The following is an 8,408-nucleotide window of genomic DNA, read 5'->3' on the forward strand; positions in this document are numbered from 1 at the left end:
TGTGTTTCGCACGGATTTGAAGCTAACTCGATTATTTCGCCATAATTTGAAACAATATCACTTATATCACAAGTATTTGAAGCGAAATCATTTATGTCGCACGGATTGGAAGCTAAACCTTCTACATGGCATTGATTTGAAGCTACATCATGTGTCTCGCATGGATATGAAGCTAACTCGATTATTTCGCCAGAATTTGAAACTATATCACTTATATCGCTCGTACTTGAAGCTAAATCATTTGTTTCGCATGGATTTGAAGCTAAACCTTCTACATCGCATTGATTTGAAGCTACATCATGTGTCTCGCATGGATTTGAAGCTAACTCGTTTATTTCGCCAGCATTTGAAGCTATATCACTTATATCGCAAGTAATTGAAGCGAAATCATTTCTTTCGTATGGATTTGAAGCTAAACCTTCTACATCGCATTGATTTGAAGCTACATCATGTGTCTCGCATGGATTTGAAGCTATCTCGTTTATTTCGTCAGCATTTGAAGCTATATCACTTATATCGCAAGTATTTGAATCTAAATCATTTGTTTCGCATGGATTTGAAGCTAAACAAACTACATCGCATTGATTTGAAGCTACATCATGTGTTTCGCATGGATTTGAAGCTAATCTTTCTACATCGCATTGATTTGAACCTACATCATGTATTTCGCATGGATTTGAATCTAACTCGTTTATTCCGCCAGCATTTGAAGCTATATTACTTATATCGCAAGTATTTGAAGCTAAATAATTCGTCTAGCCTGGATTTGAAGCTAAATAATCTACATCGCATTGATTTGATGCTACATCATGTGTTTCGCATGGATTTGAAGCTAACTCGATTATTTCGCCATAATTTGTAACAATATCACTTATATCACAAGTATTTGAAGCGAAATCATTTGTGTCGCACGGATTGGAAGCTAAACCTTCTACATCGCATTGATTTGAAGCTACATCATGTGTCTAGCATGGATTTGAAGCTAACTCGATTATTTCGCCAGAATTTGAAACTATATCACTTATATCGCTCGTACTTGAAGCTAAATCATTTGTTTCGCATGGATTTGAAGCTAAAGCTTCTACATCGCATTGATTTGAAGCAACATCATGTGTTTCGCATGGATTTGAAGCTAAACCTCCTACATCACATTGATTTGAAGCTACATCATGTGTCTCGCATGGATTTGAAGCTAACTCGATTATTTCGCCAGAATTTGAAACTATATCACTTATATCGCAAGTATTTGAATCTAACTCATTTGTTTCGCATGGATTTGAAGCTAAACAAACTACATCGCATTGATTTGAAGCTACATCATGTGTTTCGCATGGATTTGAAGCTAATCTTTCTACATCGCATTGATTTGAACCTACATCATGTATTTCGCATGGATTTGAAGCTAACTCGTTTATTCCGCCAGCATTTGAAGCTATATTACTTATATCGCAAGTATTTGAAGCTAAATAATTCGTCTAGCCTGGATTTGAAGGTAAATAATCTACATCGCATTGATTTGATGCTACATCATGTGTTTCGCACGGATTTGAAGCTAACTCGATTATTTCGCCATAATTTGAAACAATATCACTTATATCACAAGTATTTGAAGCGAAATCATTTGTGAAGCACGGATTGGAAGCTAAACCTTCTACATCGCATTGATTTGAAGCTACATCATGTGTCTCGCATGGATTTGAAGCTAACTCGTTTATTTCGCCAGCATTTGAAGCTATATACTTATATCGCAAGAATTTGAAGCGAAATCATTTGTTTCGGATGGATTTAAAGCTAAACCTTCTACATCGCATTGATTTGAAGCTAAACCTTCTACATCGCATTGATTTGAAGCTAAACCTTCTACATCGCATTGATTTGAAGCTACATCATGTGTCTAGCATGGATTTGGAGCTAACTCGATTATTTCGCCAGAATTTGAAACTATATCACTTATATCGCAAGTATTTGAAGCTAAATCATTTGTTTCGCAGGGATAAGAAGCTACACCTTCTACATCGCATTGATTTGAAGCTACATCGTGTGTTTCGCATGGATTTCAAGCTAACTCGTTTATTCCGCCAGCATTTGAAGCTATATTACTTATATCGCAAGTATTTGAAGCTAAATAATTCGTCTAGCCTGGATTTGAAGGTAAATAATCTACATCGCATTGATTTGATGCTACATCATGTGTTTCGCACGGATTTGAAGCTAACTCGATTATTTCGCCATAATTTGAAACAATATCACTTATATCACAAGTATTTGAAGCGAAATCATTTGTGTCGCACGGATTGGAAGCTAAACCTTCTACATCGCATTGATTTGAAGCTACATCATGTGTCTCGCATGGATATGAAGCTAACTCGATTATTTCGCCAGAATTTGAAACTATATCACTTATATCGCTCGTACTTGAAGCTAAATCATTTGTTTCGCATGGATTTGAAGCTAAACCTTCTACATCGCATTGATTTGAAGCTACATCATGTGTCTCGCATGGATTTGAAGCTAACTCGTTTATTTCGCCAGCATTTGAAGCTATATAACTTATATCGCAAGAATTTGAAGCGAAATCATTTGTTTCGGATGGATTTGAAGCTAAACCTTCTACATCGCATTGATTTGAAGCTAAACCTTCTACATCGCATTGATTTGAAGCTAAACCTTCTACATCGCATTGATTTGAAGCTACATCATGTGTCTCGCATGGATTTGGAGCGAACTCGATTATTTCGCCAGAATTTGAAACTATATCACTTATATCGCAAGTATTTGAAGCTAAATCATTTGTTTCGCAGGGATAAGAAGCTACACCTTCTACATCGCATTGATTTGAAGCTACATCGTGTGTTTCGCATGGATTTCAAGCTAACTCGTTTATTCCGCCAGCATTTGAAGCTATATTACTTATATCGCAAGTATTTGAAGCTAAATAATTCGTCTAGCCTGGATTTGAAGGTAAATAATCTACATCGCATTGATTTGATGCTACATCATGTGTTTCGCACGGATTTGAAGCTAACTCGATTATTTCGCCATAATTTGAAACAATATCACTTATATCACAAGTATTTGAAGCGAAATCATTTGTGTCGCACGGATTGGAAGCTAACCCTTCTACATCGCATTGATTTGAAGCTACATCATGTGTCTCGCATGGATATGAAGCTAACTCGATTACTTCGCCAGAATTTGAAACTATATCACTTATATCGCTCGTACTTGAAGCTAAATCATTTGTTTCGCATGGATTTGAAGCTAAACCTACTACATCGCATTGATTTGAAGCTACATCATGTGTCTCGCATGGATTTGAAGCTAACTCGATTATTTCGCCAGAATTTGAAACTATATCACTTATATCGCAAGTATTTGAAGCTAAATCATTTGTTTCGCAGGGATAAGAAGCTACACCTTCTACATCGCATTGATTTGAAGCTACATCGTGTGTTTCGCATGGATTTCAAGCTAACTCGATTATTTCGACAGCATATGAAGCTATATCACTTATATCGCTTGTAATTGAAACTAAATCATTTGTTTCGCCTGCATTTGAAGCTATATCACGTATATGGCAAGTATTTGAAGCTAAATCATTTGTTTCGCAGGAATTTGAAGCTAAACCTTCTACATCGCATTGATTTGCAGCTACATCATGTGTTTCGCATTGATTTGAAGCTAATCTTTCTACATCGCATTGCTTTGAAGCTACATCATGTGTCTCGCATGGATTTGAAGCTAACTCGGTTATTTCGCCAGAATTTGAAACTATATCACTTATATCGCTCGTATTTGAAGCTAAATCATTTGTTTCGCATGGATTTGTAGCTAAACCTTCTACATCGCGTTGATTTGAAGCTACATCATGTGTTTCGAATGGATTTGAAGCTAACGCGTTTGTTTCGCCTGCATTTGAAGCTATATCAATTATATCGCAAGTAACTGAAGCGAAATCATTTGTTTCTCATGGATTTGAAGCTAAACCTTCTACATCACATTGATTTGAAGCTACATCATGCGTTTCGCATGGATTTGAAGCTAACGCGTTTGTTTCGCCTGCATTTGAAGCTATATCACTTATATCGCAAGTAATTAAAGCGAAATCAATTGTTTCGCATGGATTTGAAGCTAAACCTCCTACATCGCATTGATTTGAAGCTACATCATGTGTCTCGCATGGATTTGAAGCTATCTCGTTTATTTCGTCAGCATTTGAAGCTATATCACTTATATCGCAAGTATTTGAATCTAAATCATTTGTTTCGCATGGATTTGAAGCTAAACAAACTACATCGCATTGATTTGAAGCTACATCATGTGTTTCGCATGGATTTGAAGCTAATCTTTCTACATCGCATTGATTTGAACCTACATCATGTATTTCGCATGGATTTGAATCTAACTCGTTTATTCCGCCAGCATTTGAAGCTATATTACTTATATCGCAAGTATTTGAAGCTAAATAATTCGACTAGTCTGGATTTGAAGCTAAATAATCTACATCGCATTGATTTGATGCTACATCATGTGTTTCGCATGGATTTGAAGCTAACTCGATTATTTCGCCATAATTTGTAACAATATCACTTATATCACAAGTATTTGAAGCGAAATCATTTGTGTCGCACGGATTGGAAGCTAAACCTTCTACATCGCATTGATTTGAAGCTACATCATGTGTCTAGCATGGATTTGAAGCTAACTCGATTATTTCGCCAGAATTTGAAACCATATCACTTATATCGCTCGTACTTGAAGCTAAGTCATTTGTTTCGCATGGATTTGAAGCTAAACCTTCTACATCGCATTGATTTGAAGCAACATCATGTGTTTCGCATGGATTTGAAGCTAACGCGTTTGTTTCGCTTGCATTTGAAGCTATATCACTCATATCGCAAGTAATTGATGCGAAATCATTTGTTTCGCATGGATTTGAAGCTAAACCTCCTACATCACATTGATTTGAAGCTACATCATGTGTCTCGCATGGATTTGAAGCTAACTCGATTATTTCGCCAGAATTTGAAACTATATCACTTATATCGCAAGTATTTGAATCTACATCATTTGTTTCGCATGGATTTGAAGCTAAACAAACTACATCGCATTGATTTGAAGCTACATCATGTGTTTCGCATGGATTTGAAGCTAATCTTTCTACATCGCATTGATTTGAACCTACATCATGTATTTCGCATGGATTTGAAGCTAACTCGTTTATTCCGCCAGCATTTGAAGCTATATTACTTATATCGCAAGTATTTGAAGCTAAATAATTCGTCTAGCCTGGATTTGAAGGTAAATAATCTACATCGCATTGATTTGATGCTACATCATGTGTTTCGCACGGATTTGAAGCTAACTCGATTATTTCGCCATAATTTGAAACAATATCACTTATATCACAAGTATTTGAAGCGAAATCATTTGTGTCGCACGGATTGGAAGCTAAACCTTCTACATCGCATTGATTTGAAGCTACATCATGTGTCTCGCATGGATATGAAGCTAACTCGATTATTTCGCCAGAATTTGAAACTATATCACTTATATCGCTCGTACTTGAAGCTAAATCATTTGTTTCGCATGGATTTGAAGCTAAACCTTCTACATCGCATTGATTTGAAGCTACATCATGTGTCTCGCATGGATTTGAAGCTAACTCGTTTATTTCGCTAGCATTTGAAGCTATATAACTTATATCGCAAGAATTTGAAGCGAAATCATTTGTTTCGGATGGATTTAAAGCTAAACCTTCTACATCGCATTGATTTGAAGCTAAACCTTCTACATCGCATTGATTTGAAGCTAAACCTTCTACATCGCATTGATTTGAAGCTACATCATGTGTCTCGCATGGATTTGGAGCTAACTCGATTATTTCGCCAGAATTTGAAACTATATCACTTATATCGCAAGTATTTGAAGCTAAATCATTTGTTTCGCAGGGATAAGAAGCTACACCTTCTACATCGCATTGATTTGAAGCTACATCGTGTGTTTCGCATGGATTTCAAGCTAACTCGTTTATTCCGCCAGCATTTGAAGCTATATTACTTATATCGCAAGTATTTGAAGCTAAATAATTCGTCTAGCCTGGATTTGAAGGTAAATAATCTACATCGCATTGATTTGAAGCTAAATCATTTGTTTCGCATGGATTTGAAGCTAAACCTTCTACATCGCATTGATTTGAAGCTACATCATGTGTCTCGCATGGATTTGAAGCTAACTCGATTATTTCGCCAGAATTTGAAACTATATCACTTATATCGCAAGTATTTGAAGCTAAATCATTTGTTTCGCAGGGATAAGAAGCTACACCTTCAACATCGCATTGATTTGAAGCTAAATCATTTGTTTCGTATGGATTTGAAGCTAAACCTTATACATCGCATTGATTTGAAGCTACATCAAGTGTTCCGCATGGATTTGAAGCTAACTCGTTTATTTCGCCTGCATTTGAAGCTATATCACATATATCGCAAGTATTTGAAGCTAAATCATTTCATTCGCATGGATTTGAAGCTAAACCTTCTACATCGCATTGATCTGAAGCTACATCATGTGTTTCGCATGGATTTGACGCTATCTCGTTAGTCTCGCATGCAGTTGAATCTAAATCACATATATCGCAAGTATTTGAAGCTAAATCATTTGTTTCGCATGGATTTGAAGCGAAACCGTCTACGTCGCATTGATTTGAAACTACATCATGTGATTCGCATGGATTTCAAGCTAACTCGATTATTTCGCAAGCATTTGAAGCTTTATCACTTATATGGCAAGTATTTGAAGCTAAATCATATGTTTCGCATGGATCTGAAGCCAAACCTTCTACATCGCATTGATTTGAAGCTACATCATATGTTTCGCATGGATTTGAAGCTAACGCGTTTGTTTCGCCTGCATTTGAAGCTATATCAATTATATCGCAAGTATTTGGAGCTAAATCATTTGTTTCGCATGGATTTGAAGCTAAATCATTTGATTCGAATGGATTTGAAGCTAAACCTTCTACATCGCATTGATATGAAGCTACATCACGTGTTCCGCATGGATTTGAAGCTAACTCGTTTATTTCGCCAGCATTGGAAGCTTTATCACTTATATGGCAAGTATTTGAAGCTAAATCATTTGTTTCGCATGGATCTGAAGCCAAACCTTCTACATCGCATTGATTTGAAGCTACATCATATGTTTCGCAAGGATTTGAAGCTAACTCGTATATTTCAGCAGCATTTGAAACTATATCACTTATATCGCAAGTATTTGAAGCCAAATCATTTGTTTCGCTTGGATTTGAAGATTAATTCTTTACATCGCATGAATTTGAAGATACATCATGCGTTTCGCTTGGATTTGAAGCTAACTCGTTAGTTTCGCATGCAGTTGAATCTAAATCATGTGTATCACAAGTATTTGAAGCTAAATCATTTGTTTCGCATGGATTTGAAGCTAAACCTTCTACATCGCATTGATTTGAAGCTACATCATGTGTATCGCTTGGATTTGACGCTATCTCGTTAGTCTCGCATGCAGTTGAACCTAAATCATGTATATCACAAGTATTTGAAGCTAAATCGTTTGTTTCGCTTTGATTTGAAGATTAATTTTCTACATCGCATTAATTTCAGGATACATCATGTGTTTCGCTTGGATTTGAAGCTAACTCGTTAGTTTCGCATGCAGTTGAATATAAGTCATGTATATTACAAGTATTTGTAGCTAAATCATTTGCTTCGCAAGGATTTGAAGCTAAACCTTCTATATCGCATTGATTTCAAACTTTATCATGTGTTTCGCATTGATTTGAAGCTAACTCGTTTATTTCGCCAGCATTTGAAGCTATATCACTTATATCGCAAGTATTTGAAGCTAAATCATTTGTTTCGCATGAATTTGAAGCTAAACCACGTGTTTCGCATGAATTTGAATCTAAATTATGTGATTCGCATGCATTTGAAGCTAACTCGGTTATTTCGCCAGCATTTGAAGCTATATCACTTATATCGCAAGTATTTGAAGCTAAATCATTTGATTCGCTTGGATTTGAAGCTAAACCTTCTACATCGCATTGGTTTGAAGCTACATCATGTGTTTCGCATGGATTTCAAGCTAACTCGGTTACTTCGCCAACATTTGAAACTATATCACTTATAACGCAAGTATTTGAAGCTAAATCATTTGTTTCGCAGGGATTTGAAGCTGAACCTTCAATATCGCATTGATTTGAAGCTACATCATGCGTTTCGCTTGGATTTGAAGCTAACTCGTTAGTTTCGCATGCAGTTGAATCTAAATCATGTATATCACAAGTATTTGAAACTAAATCATTTGTTTCGCATGGATTTGAAGCTAAACCTTCTACATCGCCTTGATTTGAAGCTACATCATGTGTTTCT

This window comes from Megalopta genalis, unplaced genomic scaffold (genome assembly GCF_051020955.1).
Source record: "Megalopta genalis isolate 19385.01 unplaced genomic scaffold, iyMegGena1_principal scaffold0131, whole genome shotgun sequence".
In the NCBI taxonomy this organism is placed as follows: domain Eukaryota; kingdom Metazoa; phylum Arthropoda; class Insecta; order Hymenoptera; family Halictidae; genus Megalopta; species Megalopta genalis.